The following is a 13,322-nucleotide window of genomic DNA, read 5'->3' on the forward strand; positions in this document are numbered from 1 at the left end:
CTAATGGTAAGATCTAGTCCAACTCCCAGCATAATGGTTTAGTTTCCACGATGCCATCTTTCACTTGCTTCACAAAGCAAGCAGGTCCACTCTGTTTTAACCAAGTTTGATTTATAGTCTTCCATTGACTTCTGGAAGTCAATTGACTTTAAAGTTAGTACAGCAGGGTGGTGGTGGTGGTGGAGGGGCAGTAGCTATGACAAGCGAGGTGTTTTAAGAGCAAGAAAATACAACGTTCACGGGAACATAGACATCTTACTTAGTGGCTCCATAAGCTACTCAGGGAGGAGGCGAAGGTTACGAGGGTTGGTTCAGGTAGCAGAAGCCTCCACCACTTCAAACCACATCAGGCTCTTGGCAAGAACTTCGTGAAAAATGGGATCCAAGGCAGCCAAGCAAGGCGCGTCTGGGCTTGCTGGTGGAGCTAACCACCGGCCGTTGGGAGACTCCCTGGGACGCAAAGAAGGCCCTTGGGGACCGCCAGTTTATGGCATGGGGAGAAAAAAAAGAGGAAAGTGACAACCGGTGGGAAATAGGTCGGAGGGCCAGAGAAGGGTGGAGAAGGCTGGCTGGTGGCGGTGCGGCAAGCTTACTGCTGTGCACCAGGACTCCGGGCCATCAACCCCTGCCGGCCCGGAGAGCCCGAGCCCTCCGCCCGGCCGACTCCCCTTCACGCGCCTTCCGGCTGCCCGCTGGTGCTGCTCGGGTACCGCTGGAAACCCGTCGGCAGGTCGGGTCCGGCCTTGATGGCGGCCTTGATAACTCGGCGCGGCGCCCCGCCCCCTCCCTCGGGCCCCCCCCTCGCGCCCAAGGCCGCTCCGCCTCCCGCGCCCGGGCCGACCGGACTCCGCCGTTCGGCTGCCGGCAAGACCCGGAGAGCGGAGCCAGCGCCGGGCCGCGCGGCGCGCGCTCGCTCGCTCACTCGCTCGCGGACTCCGCGCGCGGCACTGGGCATGCGCGGCGCGCCCGCTGGCTTTGGCCGCGAGCGGGAGGGCAGCTCCAGACTTCACCGGCAGCGGCGAGCGAGGCGGTCTCGCCGGGCGCGGGACCGGGGCTGTGCTCGCCCCGGGGATCGCTTCTCTTCAGCCCGGAGCAGAAGGCGGCTCGCGGAGGATCGGGAGGGCGCGGTCCAGGTCGGGGGCTTTCTCCCGGCCGCCCCTCACCTCGCCTGGACTCTCGGCGCCTCCGGGGAAAGCCGCGGCCCCGAGGGCGGATCCGAGGTAAGAGCCCCTCGGCGAAAGACGCCTGTCCAGGGGTCCGGCGGCTTTGACTCTCCTTCGGTGCTGAAAACCCGCCTTTGTGTGCTGGGACCGGAGCGGTGCCAGGCGCCGCGTCCGCCTTCATTCACTTTGCTTTCAACTGGTGTCGGCAGCCAGGTGTGCCGGGGCGCTGCTCCCGTGCGTCCGCGGGGCCGGTGCCCACCCGCGCCCGCCGCCTCGGCCGCTGCCCGCCAGCCCCGCGCCCGGGGCTCCGGGGCGGCCGGGCACACGAGGTTCACGGCGGCCCTGTCGTCTGCCTGGTAACCCGAGCCCCCGCAGATACACCTGCGCTCCCGCCGTCCGCTTCTGATCACGGTTTGTTATGTTAGACTTGGGGTTCTGAGAGCCACTCTCTCCGCCCCACAAATGGGGGTGTCTTTTCAAAGTGACCCTTTGGGACAAGGTCCCACCATCATCTGCCCGCTCAGATTAAGATAGCTCATTGTTTTTGAACAGTCAATTCCTAATTGCTGTTGACTGTCCTTTCTCAGCTTGCTCCACCGTACTTAGCATTTACTTTCGGGGAAGACGGCCTTTTTTTCTTTCGTGGTCAGGTAAGGTGTTTGAAGTAGGCCCCCCACCCCCTTTAATGTAGACCCTGCTCTGTCTCTGATGCTCTCACTCTTTTTACTTTCCTTTCAAGGACTACCTGTGTGCAAAATCTTTGCACCCATTGTTCTCTTACAGCCTTTCTCAACTTCTTTTCTTGCAATACCCGCTGGAATCTCTCTGGGGGGCAGGACGCCTTGGTATTAGGATTTGAAATCCATAGGACATCTAGAGCAGCAAAGCATTCAGAATTGGAATCCTCCTTTACACACTATGTTTCAGTGAAATGTATCATTGCTTTTCTTTTAAAGGTTTCAGTTCTTGCCTCGGAAAATAAGGGAAATAGGTAAAATAGCTAGTATCTTAGGATAAGTTCAGATGAAACTTGGTTTCAGAAGTTTGTGTGACTAGTTTGATTTTTGGCTTTGCCAGTTTTGGATGATAGAAGAATTAGGATTCCGGAAACAAAGTAACTGTTGTGCATTGCTTCTAATTTGCTTTCTTTGAATGGATACTATTCTTCTACAGTTCCTTGGGTTTTGGAAAGTGCACTCGTGCGGATTATGTTGGAGTGAGTCTGTTGAAATTAAAGTCAGTGTCATCCTCTCTCAACGAGTATAGATTTTTCTCTTTGAGATTGGAGTTTTCTAGATATATTGCTGTAGTTCTTAAGTTGCTGATGTGGAAAATTTTTGGTAATGAGTTCATATTTGTATTTACAATTCAAAAGTTAAAACACTTTACAGACTTGTCACATAAAGGATAGAGTAGAATGTATCGAAAATGTAGTGAATGTTTATAGAATGCCTTTAGTAAAGAATACATAGATTAAGACTTTGTAAAATTCCATAAGTCATTCACTTCATGCAGGAAAAAAGAAGGAAAGGAAAACTTGCTTTTAATTCCACTATTCTGAGATGATCACAGTTCACAGTGTTTGGTGCATTCTTTTCGTAATTTGTTTTTTCACTTACCAATGCCATTGAATATTTTATATAGTAATTTTCAGCCTTTTGTTAATAGTGGAGAATACATTAAGTTAAATTGTATTTAGGGTGATGTTTCTTTTGTTCCCTATCAGGAGCTTAATGTCTGATTTTGAACACTTTGCTTGTTTGTGATCAAACATAAAGATTTCATTTTGTATTTCTAGCTTCTTCCTGCTTTCAAGTTTTTATCTATGCTGATTCTTTTTGGCTGTCAGCCTTTTTCTTTTCTTGCCATGACATAGGCTTGCTACTCTCTGCTTTCAGTGTTGTTACATTTCAAATCCTAGGCCTTTTCTTTTCTTACAGTACATATCCTTTCTCCCACTGCTTTTTATTCTTCTCCCGGCTCTCTCTTTTCTTCATTCACCTGTTTTAATTCTGCAGGAGCACACTTGAAGCACCCTTATCTATAAGGAAACATAGTATCCAAAAGAGATGATAGCTTTTTTCAAGTTCTCTCTTTAGATGCTTGAAGTTTTATTGGATGAGTATTTTAGCACTGATTTGATTTACGTAAAGTTTACCTTAGCTTTTCTGAGTTGTATTTAACATATTTGGTAGTTATTTAACATATTCCGTAGTTAGAACAACATAAGTTAATGATAGGTTACAAATGTTCAGACATCTCTGCGAAGTATGAAATGGGAAAAAGTGAAACATCAGTTAAAGTACTCTGGCTATATAGTACATCCCTGCTGGGAATTGCTGCATGAAATTGTTTGCAGCTGTTAGTGACTGAAAATATTTTCTTAAGAAAAATTCTGTAATGGAATAGTTGCAAACATTCAGTGGAATATATTCAAGAAAGTATGAGGTTCTTCAGTGATTCACTACAACCTCTTCAGTGTTTTCTAGATACATTCCTAAGTGGGATTTCAAAAAATAGACTGTTTTTTTAGAAGTTTTAGATTTACAGAAATAGTGCAGTGACTTCTCATATACCCTCATACCAGTTTCCCCCTTTATTAACATCATATATTAGTATTTGTTACAATTAATGAGCCAATATTGGTACACTATTATTAATTAGAGTTTATACTTCATTTAGATTTCCTTAGTTTTTGTCTAATGTCCTTTTTCTGTTTCAGGATCCTACCATCTAGGATACTATATTACATTTTGTTGTAATGTTTCCTTTGGCTCCTCTTGGCTGTGACAGTGTTTTAGACTTTGTTTTTGATGACATTGATGGTTTTGAAGAGCATGGTCAGGTATTTTGTAGCATGCCCCTCCACTGGAATTTGTCTAATGTTTTTCTCATAATTAGATTTGATTGTAGGTCGCGGGGAGGAAGATCACAGAGGTAAAGTACCATTTTCATCACATCATATCAAAGGTACACATTATCAAGATGATTGATTTATCACTGTTGATACTCATCTTGATCACCTGGCTGAGGTAGTATATATCAGGTTTTTCCACTGTACAGTTACTCTTTTCTTCCTCCTTCCTATGCTGTAGTCTTGGAAGGAAGTCATTGTTTGTTGCATTTACTTAAAGAGTGAAGAGTTATGCATCTCCCCCACCCCCAAGGGTGGATTATCTGTATACATTATTTGGAATTCTTCTGCATGGGAGATTCATTTCTCCTTCTGCACTTATATATTTACTCAGTCTTACACTTATTTTAATATTGACTCATGGTTATTTTATAGGCAGATAAGGACACTAGATAAAAACTAAGGAAACCTAAATAAATTTTATACTTTGGGTTATAATCCAATGCTACTTTATTTTGTTGCTCAAATTATTCCAGCTTGGCTGTTTGCCACCATCAATGTAAGGTTTTTTGGGTTTCTTTGAAGCATTTCCTTACTTTCTGGCACTGTAAGATGGTCCAGGCTCATCTTGTAAATATCATGTCCCAGTCTTAGAATCAGCAATTTCTCTGAGGAATCTGGCTCCTTTTGCTGGGAAATAGTGTTAGAAACTAAGGTCTAGGTGCTAGGTGTGCTCGTTGCTACTGCAGTGTTATTGCTTCTAGGCATGCTCATCTGACAAAGCAGGAAATATATGTGTATATACAGACCTGTGTAAAAGAACACATCCGTACATATTTCTTTGTAACCGTGTGTATCTATTAGCTAAATATGAATTTATATTGATGTCTCTAACCCTAATCCATGCCATATGTACCATTCTATCATCCCATATCAATATCATGACATAATTACCATATGTATCATTTTAGCCTCCTCCCCTTGTTTATGTGCAATCTTACTCAAACAGTGAGAAGAAAACTGGCTCCCACCATCTACCGTCCATTTGCTTGTTTTTTTCTATTATACGTGTATAGCAGCATTGGAATTGCTAACCTGTGCTCACAAGGGAAACAACTTTATCAACTGTAGTACAGTGCTTATGTCCAGATCTTTTTGCTTTTAATGTCACAGCCTTTACTCATTTCCAAAATTAGATAGCTAAACACTTTTCCTCCTATTCCCTTTAGTGAGATTGTTGTCCACGTTTATAATACAGTTAGATTTGTTTGTCATGATCTTCATTCCATCTTGGGATCCCTTGACCTTATAAATGATTTTCTTAATTTGTATACATTATGATTCACTCTTTGTCCTCCAAAATTCTATGGGTTTTGACAAATACGTAATTTGATGTACCTATCATAGTACCACACAGAATAATTTCAAGTAAAAATCTCAGTGTTTCAGCTATTACTTTTAATATCTCTATAGTTTTGTCTTTTCTAAATGTCATATATTTTAAATCATACAGCCTTGCCAGGCTGGCCTCTTTTACTTAGCAGTATGCATTTAAGGTCTATTTATTCTTCTTGTGGTTTGATAACTCATTTCTTTTTATAGCTTAGTAATATTGCATTGTATGGATGTATGACAGATTATCAACCTATTGAAGGAACTCTTGGTTGCTTTTAGTTTTTGGAAACTATGAATAGAGCTGCTATGAACATTCATGTGCAAGTTTTTGGGCAGACATAAGTTTTCAAATCAGTTGGGTAAATACCTAGGAGTTTGATTGTTGGATCATATGGTAAGGTTATAGTTAGATTTGTAAGAAATTACCAAACTTTTCCAAAGTGGCTTTACCATTTTGCATTTCCATCAGTAATGAATGAGAATTCTTTTTGCCCTTCATCCTTGCTAGGATTTGCTTTTGTCAGTTTTTTTGATTTTATCCATTCTAATAGGTGCATAGTAATATGTTATTGTTGCTTTAATTTGCCATTCCCTAATGACATGTGTTAACATCTTTTCACATTCTACTTTCTATCTGTATATCTTCTGTGGTGAGATGTCTGTTCATATCTTTTGCCCACTTTTTAATGGGGTGGTTTGTTTTCTTGTTGAGTTTTAAGAGTTCTTTATTCATTTTGCATACAAGCACTTTATCAGGTGTGTGATTTGCAAATATTTTCTCCTAGTTTGGCTTGTTTTCTTATTCTTTTAACAGCGTCTTTCTCAGAGCAGATGTTTTTAATTTTAATAAGGCCAACTTATCAATTTCATGGGTAGGCTTTGGTGTAGTATTTGAAAACTCATCTCCAAACCCAAGGCCACCTAGATTTTAACCTCTTTTTTTCTTTTCTAGAAGTTTTATAGTTTTGCATTTTACATTTAGGTCTGTGATGCATTTTGAGTTAATTTTTGTGAAAGATGTAAGATCTGTGTTCGGATGAACTTTTTTGCATATGGATGTCTAGTTATACCAGCACAAGTAAATGTGATTTGTAAGTTAATAGATTGTAAATTAGATTAAGAATTAAAAGGAAAATGTTTTTGTTTGATTTTTTTTGCATGTTCTGCAAAATTGCTTAATAGAATGAGTTGAGAAATGTCTAGGAAACTAAAAATATAATACAACATACACTCTGTGCTGAGATTGGTTCCTAGACATTGTATGTAACTCATTTCCCTCTTCACTATCTCAGATTTTTATTTGTGAAAATGGAATTGTTAGTACAGAGTAACATCTGTCAGTTCTTTTAGATCTTATTGTAGGAAATAATTAATAAAGTTAGATTTTCCACAGAGAGGATCTGGAATAAGGGATTTGCAGGATGTATTTTGGGAGGAGGCAGATGATGTATTCACCATCTGGAAACCTGAGACTTTAGGTCCCATGCCACATCTCTTGTCACAAGTAGCTTTTTTCAAGTATCTCTCTAGGCAAACATTTTGTGTAATTGGCATTGAGGTCAGAAGTATTTGTATTGTTACATTAAAGTTAGAATCTATAGTCTTTAAGAAGCATATAGAGAGGCTGACAAAATAATAGTACATTGGTGTGGCAGACTTTAAGTATGTTATCTGCTTTAAATTTTACAAGAGCCCTTTCAGGCAGGTCTCTTTATGGCCATATTACAGATAAGGAATAGGCTCAGAAAGATAAAGTGGCTTGTGTATGATTCACATGGGAGAAAGGGCCAGAATTGGATTGGGAATCCTGGTCTTTCTAACTCCAAAACCCAGGTTCTTTCCACTTGGCTATGCTGCCTCTCACAAAAGAAAAAGTGCAAGGATAGTTTTAGGGTTTCCTTGATTTTATTCTTTGCTTTCGTACTATATACTTAAATGACCATTGAGCTAAATAAGAATGGTTGAGCTAAAAAAGATCATGTAGTTAAGGTCTATGGAGATTCTTTTAGCTTTTCTTTCTTTTTTTTTTTTTTTTTCTGTTGACTGTTTGATCTACATCCTACTGACCAGACATGTGTGATGTTGGAACATGTTTATAAAGTATGAGGTTCTTTTAAAGAGAGAAAATTATAGGTGATTAGGAAACAAGTAGTGGTCACATTAACTAGTTATTTATCCTTTATCCCATTGAATTTTAAGCTTCTGGAGGGCAAGGAGCTGAGTCTTAATTATCTTTAAATTCCCTATGGTATTTAAGCACAGTGCTCATATATGATACACACTCACAAAATGCAGGTTGAATGAAATTAGCACTTATTAACATACTTTTTACAGAATAAATATTTAGGAAAGGATGAGTTTTTCCTGAGAGAGGAAGTGGAACATTATTTCATTTGTTTATTCATTCATCATTTTTGAGCATTTGTTGAATATCTGTTCTGTGCCAGGCACTGGTAAGACAGGAGTTCTGCCTTCTGTCATGAGGAGACCCAGAGAAGTGGGCAGGCAGATAACTGTTTCAGTATAGTGTGGAGCTAAAGGAAGTATATGTTAAAAAGCAAACAATGGACTGTGGAATCAGAGAGACCTATCTGCTTTACTTTTCTTGCCTAAGAAGTGTGAACGATCATAGTATCTACTTGACACAATTGTTGGGGATAGGTCAAATTAAAAAAAAATGTGTGTGTGTGTGTGTGTGTGTATTTATATCCCAGCAGGATATAGAAGGGAGAGGCTCACTGTGGCTGAGGGAATCAGAAAAGTCTTTGTTAGGAAAGGTGATGTTTGAATCTTATAGGATGAATATTTGAAGCCAAGAATGAGAGTATGTGGTAGGACTCTCAGGCATTCCTGGCAGGAAGATGACTACGCTTGACATGTGCAGAATGTGTTGGCATGATGGGAGTGGAGGGAGCTTCTGCACATTCCTACATTCAGAGCTTACGGGATTATTAGAAAGAACTGAATAACCAGCTATTTTTCATTTTTATAGGTAGGAATATGATAGAGTATTCATTACATTGTAGTAGGAGAGAGTACAAATATCACCCTGTTTTTTTGTTTTTTGTTTTTGTCTTTTTCGTGACCGGCTGGCCAGTCCTATATAGGATCCAAACCCGCGGCAGGAGCGTCGCTGCGCTCCCAGCACTGCACTCTCCCGAGTGCGCCACGGGCTCGGCCCCAAATACCACCCTGTTTGAGAACTGGGTGAATCTCCTCTTCTAGTCATATGGCTTTTTGAATATAGCCTTAATATAGTAGGCAAATTCTTGTGTTGTTTTTCACTCCTGTGATACTCAAGTGATTATGTGCGACTTAATGAAGAGGATTTGCATGTTTTTGACTGAAATCAGAGGTCCTGTCGCAAAGCGTTCTTATTTAGTAACATAGCCATATAAGAATGTAATATCCTGTGAAGGCAGGATCTAGTCCTGTTTGAGCCAGTCTAGAAATCTAAGCCATAAACAGTTTCTGAAGAGAACCTGAAACATAGTACTTAAGAATGTGCTAAAATAACTCATTAAATGAATTATGTGCTTAATAAGAGGTCAGAGTTCTACAGCTGAAAAATTGTGTTTTTAATATAAGGAGGGAAGAAAAAGAGAAACAAAAAATAGTGAGACAATAATGAAGATCAGTAAAGAAGTATGTGCTTAAAGGGAGGAGAAACCATAAAGTCTCTTATTGAAGGCTACTGAATTTCATTGTTTTAAGAAAATCTTTTAGTAGTACCATTAGAATATTACTTCTCTAAGCTTTTCCTTATTTTAGAAATATATGTATATTGTTGGGGGAGATATTTGTTGATTTAATACAACAATAGAATGTTTCCTGTGTCTGAAATATATTTATGATCATTAAACACCCTGTAATTTTTTCCTGTTGATTCTATTATTTGTAATGTTTTGTAATATTGTAATTGTTTATAATATTTTTCATTAGAAAATAAAATTTTTTTTTTGACCGATAAGGGGATCACAACCCTCGGCATGGTGTTGTCTGCACCATGCTCAGCCAGCAAGCGCACCAGCCATCCCTATATAGGATCCGAACCCGTGGCCTTGGCGCTAACAGTGGGGCCAGTCCAGAAAATAAAATTTTTTAAAAAGTACAAGTGGCAAGACAAAGCAGTAAAGAAAAATGTGTGAAATCCATCCTTTTTGAAAAGACATTGAATACAATTTATCTAATTTTCTACAGTAACTTTGACATGTGAAGTTAATGGTGATTTTAGACTTGAATGTACAATAAGATGGTTTTAAGTACCTTGACTTTTAAAACTTAAAGAAAGATATACTTGTGATGATATAGAGAGAAGATACATTTAACTGCCTAGCTAGTGAAAGTCTGTCACATTTTAAAATCTTGCTTTGCTTTCTTTTGGAGGCCTGGATTTCTTGAAATTCAATTTGTGAATAACTTGGTGAATTAATGACTTGTTTTCTGTGAGGGCATGCAAACTTTTTGCTTGCATTTTTCATATATGGAAGAAATTAGAACATTATTATATCTATGTAGATTTTTCTCCCCATAAAAGTGTGCTCAGCTTGTTTGTATGCGTTATGTAAGTAATCTCCAGTTTCTCTTCCTGTGTGTTTCCAAAACTTTAACTGTTTTATGACAGACTGTATACGTCTGGAAGTTTAAAAATATTATTCTTTAATCTAGGAATGTTGATTTAGAAACCTTATCTTTAGATTGAGTTGCTTTTATGATTTTAGGGTGTTTATCTACCTTATCAGAACTTCTGGTGTGTAGTATATTTTTAGTACTATGCACTACAAACTACAGTGTTATATTCTTTCACACATCAAAATCCTTTTAGTTAATAGAGAACACTAATTTTGTTGGTAGTTCTTTTACTTAGCTCTTTTGTGGGGCCTTGTTAGATTCTGAATAATTTAAAAGCCATGGAATTCTTTCTGTGATAAAAATCTGGCCACTGGACCAATTTTCGGCATTATTCACGTGATATGAATGTAAAGGTGTAGGATTAATTTGTATGACCAGAGAGTGTGTTAGAGTGTTTATAATCATTGAGAAAAATAGCCCTCTAAAGATTATAATGTGCATTAGTTTTTAGATTTGCTTAAAGTATTATGACTTCTATCTTTAAATGAATAATGCATGGTAGCCAAGCCTGAACAACAACGTATAAGGTGTAATAGAAAAAATTAAAACTTCATTTAAATTTAGGAATAATCAGTTCTATTTTCTTTGTATATTAGTATATTTGCTGTCTTTGTAGAGTTTCAGAATAAGTTGTTTAAAGCATATATCTTTCCATGTTATTTTGATTTTTCATCTGTTTCTTATCCAAACTGTTGAAGCAAAAAGATTCAGCACCAGTTACATGACATCTATGCACTTGGCAACATTTCACATTTTTCAATTGAATCTGAAGACTTGCTACTTTCTATGGTCTCAGGAAAAATAGTCTTATGAAAATCTAGACGCGGTCAATGACCATGTGGTCTTTCCCTCTCCACCCCTTCTCCAACAGGGTCCCTTCTCCCTGCTTCCTCCATCCGCCAGCCCCAGTGTCTGATGGTCCTTTTCAGTCCTCAGATGAGTTTAGTTGAAAAGTGTATTTTTTATAACTGATAGCTTTCCAATTACTGTTCCAACTCTTTCTCACTGCCTGGTGAGATCTCAGTCATGGGGAGAGAAGCCTGAATAAAAGGCACATTCATAGTGGTTGTGACAGTGAAGGTTAAGTTTAGGCTGCTAGAGGGCTTGAAACAAAGGAGTGATTGAAGCCTTCATCACCCTCATCTTATTTGGGTAGTAAGTAAATTGTTTTGAAAATAGTAAAATCCCATTATGAGGAGAATGAAATCTTGTCCAGAATAAATATATTAACAATGCTTAACTTTAACCGGAAGGCACATTAACATCATTCAGGTTTTATACTAATTAGAAAGATCCACCATGGTTTAGTTGTACATTAGGAATATATGGTGACTTTTTAAAAAAATTTGTTTTGTAGGAGCCCCTTATCACTGTTGGGAATTTTACAATTCGAATTAAAATATCTCAAGTGAAGTTATATAATATAAAAAACAACTTTATATATGATTCTCCATGTCATCTTCAAAACGGAATAAAAATCTGTTCATCTCACCTCCAAGGCCTCCCTCCTCCGCCTATATCTGTTACCAACAGTTATTTCCATTTTCTGTCTCTGCCAGGCAGTTAATGGAATAGTCGAAGCATGATTTTATGAGCTCTTACTAGATACAGGATAGAAGATATGAAAATCTGGAATTTAAGTCAGTGGCTACTAATTGCATTTTGTGTTACATTCATGGTTTTCAGTGGCATTGATATGATCAAACTATTGTTATATGGAAATATGAAATTTTAAATAAGATTCCAAACTAATGGATAAAGTGGTAAAATGATTGGGAAAACAAGTAGTGGTAGAATCTGATATAGAAATAGTTTGGCAGTAGCAAAAGTGGAAACACTAAAATTTCTCAAGAACTCATAAGCCATTTTTACCAGTACTGTGCTGTTCATGAGCTATATCTAGGGAACTTTGATTATATACTGTAAGAAACAATGTATTATTTAAGTATATTTTAAATATTTATCCAATAAATAAGCACAAAATAAAAGGCTTTGAGTTATGAACATGGAAATTCTTGAAAGATTTAACAGCCAGACATTTCTCGCTAACATTAACTTTATTAGGCTAATATGGACATTAATTGGATTTTGGGCATTAGGTGTGACAAATGCTTGCTGATCCATAGAGGCTAATCTAGTTCTGTGTTAGATCCTGAAAGACTGGATGTGAACTTGGGGAGAAGGTTTTTAGATTAGGTAGCCGATCCAAGCCTACAGAGTTTTTCTTACTTCCAAAGGGGAATACAGGAATTTATAGATTTTTGCTGGGGCTAATCTGAGAATGTAGCTTAACTTTTAAGGCCAGAGAAACTAATTCAGCCAGAAGTGTATTTTTTTTTCCCCTGAAAGAACTTTTAAAAACTTCTAGCTGTGATAATTTCAGCTTCCTCTTCCTCCCTCTCTAATTGCTCTTGCTAAGTTTTTGTTACTGCTGTCAGCTGTAACAATCACTGGAAAGGATACCACTGGGGCAAAAATTTCTTTTAAAAGAAAAATGGTAGAAGAGAGACTTGTACACAGATGCATATTAAATACAATAAAATACATACTGAACTGTCCTTTGTATGTGATGGCGAGTTTGTTACAGTGGTATTAGATCTTGTTTTATCCATTTTAACTCTCTTCAGTGATCCTTCTTGTGATATACATATATGAAATAGTTATGCCAGATTAGGGATTCGGTTAAATCAGTAGTAGTCCCATTGGTTTAATGCAGTCCAATCTGATTTCTTAATCTAACAGTCCCAGACATATACAGCTTTAGTTCATAGAAAATATTTTTGTTTCAGTTAGTGAAATGTATCTGTCAATAAAGATACATTAAATAAGTGCCTATTAAGTGCTAATTATAGTGCTAAATAATGAGGGCCATAATTAACAAGACAGACAAGGTTCTTATGTTTACTGAGTGCCCAGTGTTAGAAGCCTAATTTTTTTTTTTTAGAAGCCTGAATTAAAAGAAGCATCAAAACTTAAAAGAAGCATCAAATTTAAGGTAAATGGTTGAAATTGTAGGAAAAAAAACGTTTCTGGTTTCTCTCTCTCTCTTCTTAATTTTTATTTACATTTTTCTATTCTAAAATTCACATTTTTCCATTCAAATGTGAATTTTTTCACATTTTTATTATATTTTTTTACATATACTGATACTGTGGATTTATAAATGTAAGTCCATTTCCTAATTACATATATTTTTTCAATAATTCCACAAAGGGACATTTATTATTTATGAGCTTTGGAAAAAATTACAGTATACTAGTACTCCTTTTGAAAGATTT

The 13,322-nt window shown here is 38.2% G+C and overlaps 1 protein-coding gene across 4 annotated transcripts in view; it reads left to right on the forward strand.

The window, feature by feature from the left end:
* Window positions 1-1,010: 1,010 nt before the first annotated feature.
* The window catches only part of EPS8 (EGFR pathway substrate 8, signaling adaptor), a 169,092-nt gene continuing 156,780 nt past the window's right edge, over window positions 1,011-13,322 (forward strand). For 2 of the 4 annotated variants that reach the window (XM_063074686.1, XM_063074687.1), the window contains exon 1: window positions 1,011-1,220. The gene's annotated coding sequence lies outside the window, so the exon portion shown is untranslated. The remainder of the gene's footprint in view (window positions 1,221-13,322) is intronic. The other 2 variants (XM_063074684.1, XM_063074685.1) reach the window with 1 other exon arrangement.

This window comes from Cynocephalus volans, chromosome 12 (genome assembly GCF_027409185.1).
Source record: "Cynocephalus volans isolate mCynVol1 chromosome 12, mCynVol1.pri, whole genome shotgun sequence".
In the NCBI taxonomy this organism is placed as follows: domain Eukaryota; kingdom Metazoa; phylum Chordata; class Mammalia; order Dermoptera; family Cynocephalidae; genus Cynocephalus; species Cynocephalus volans.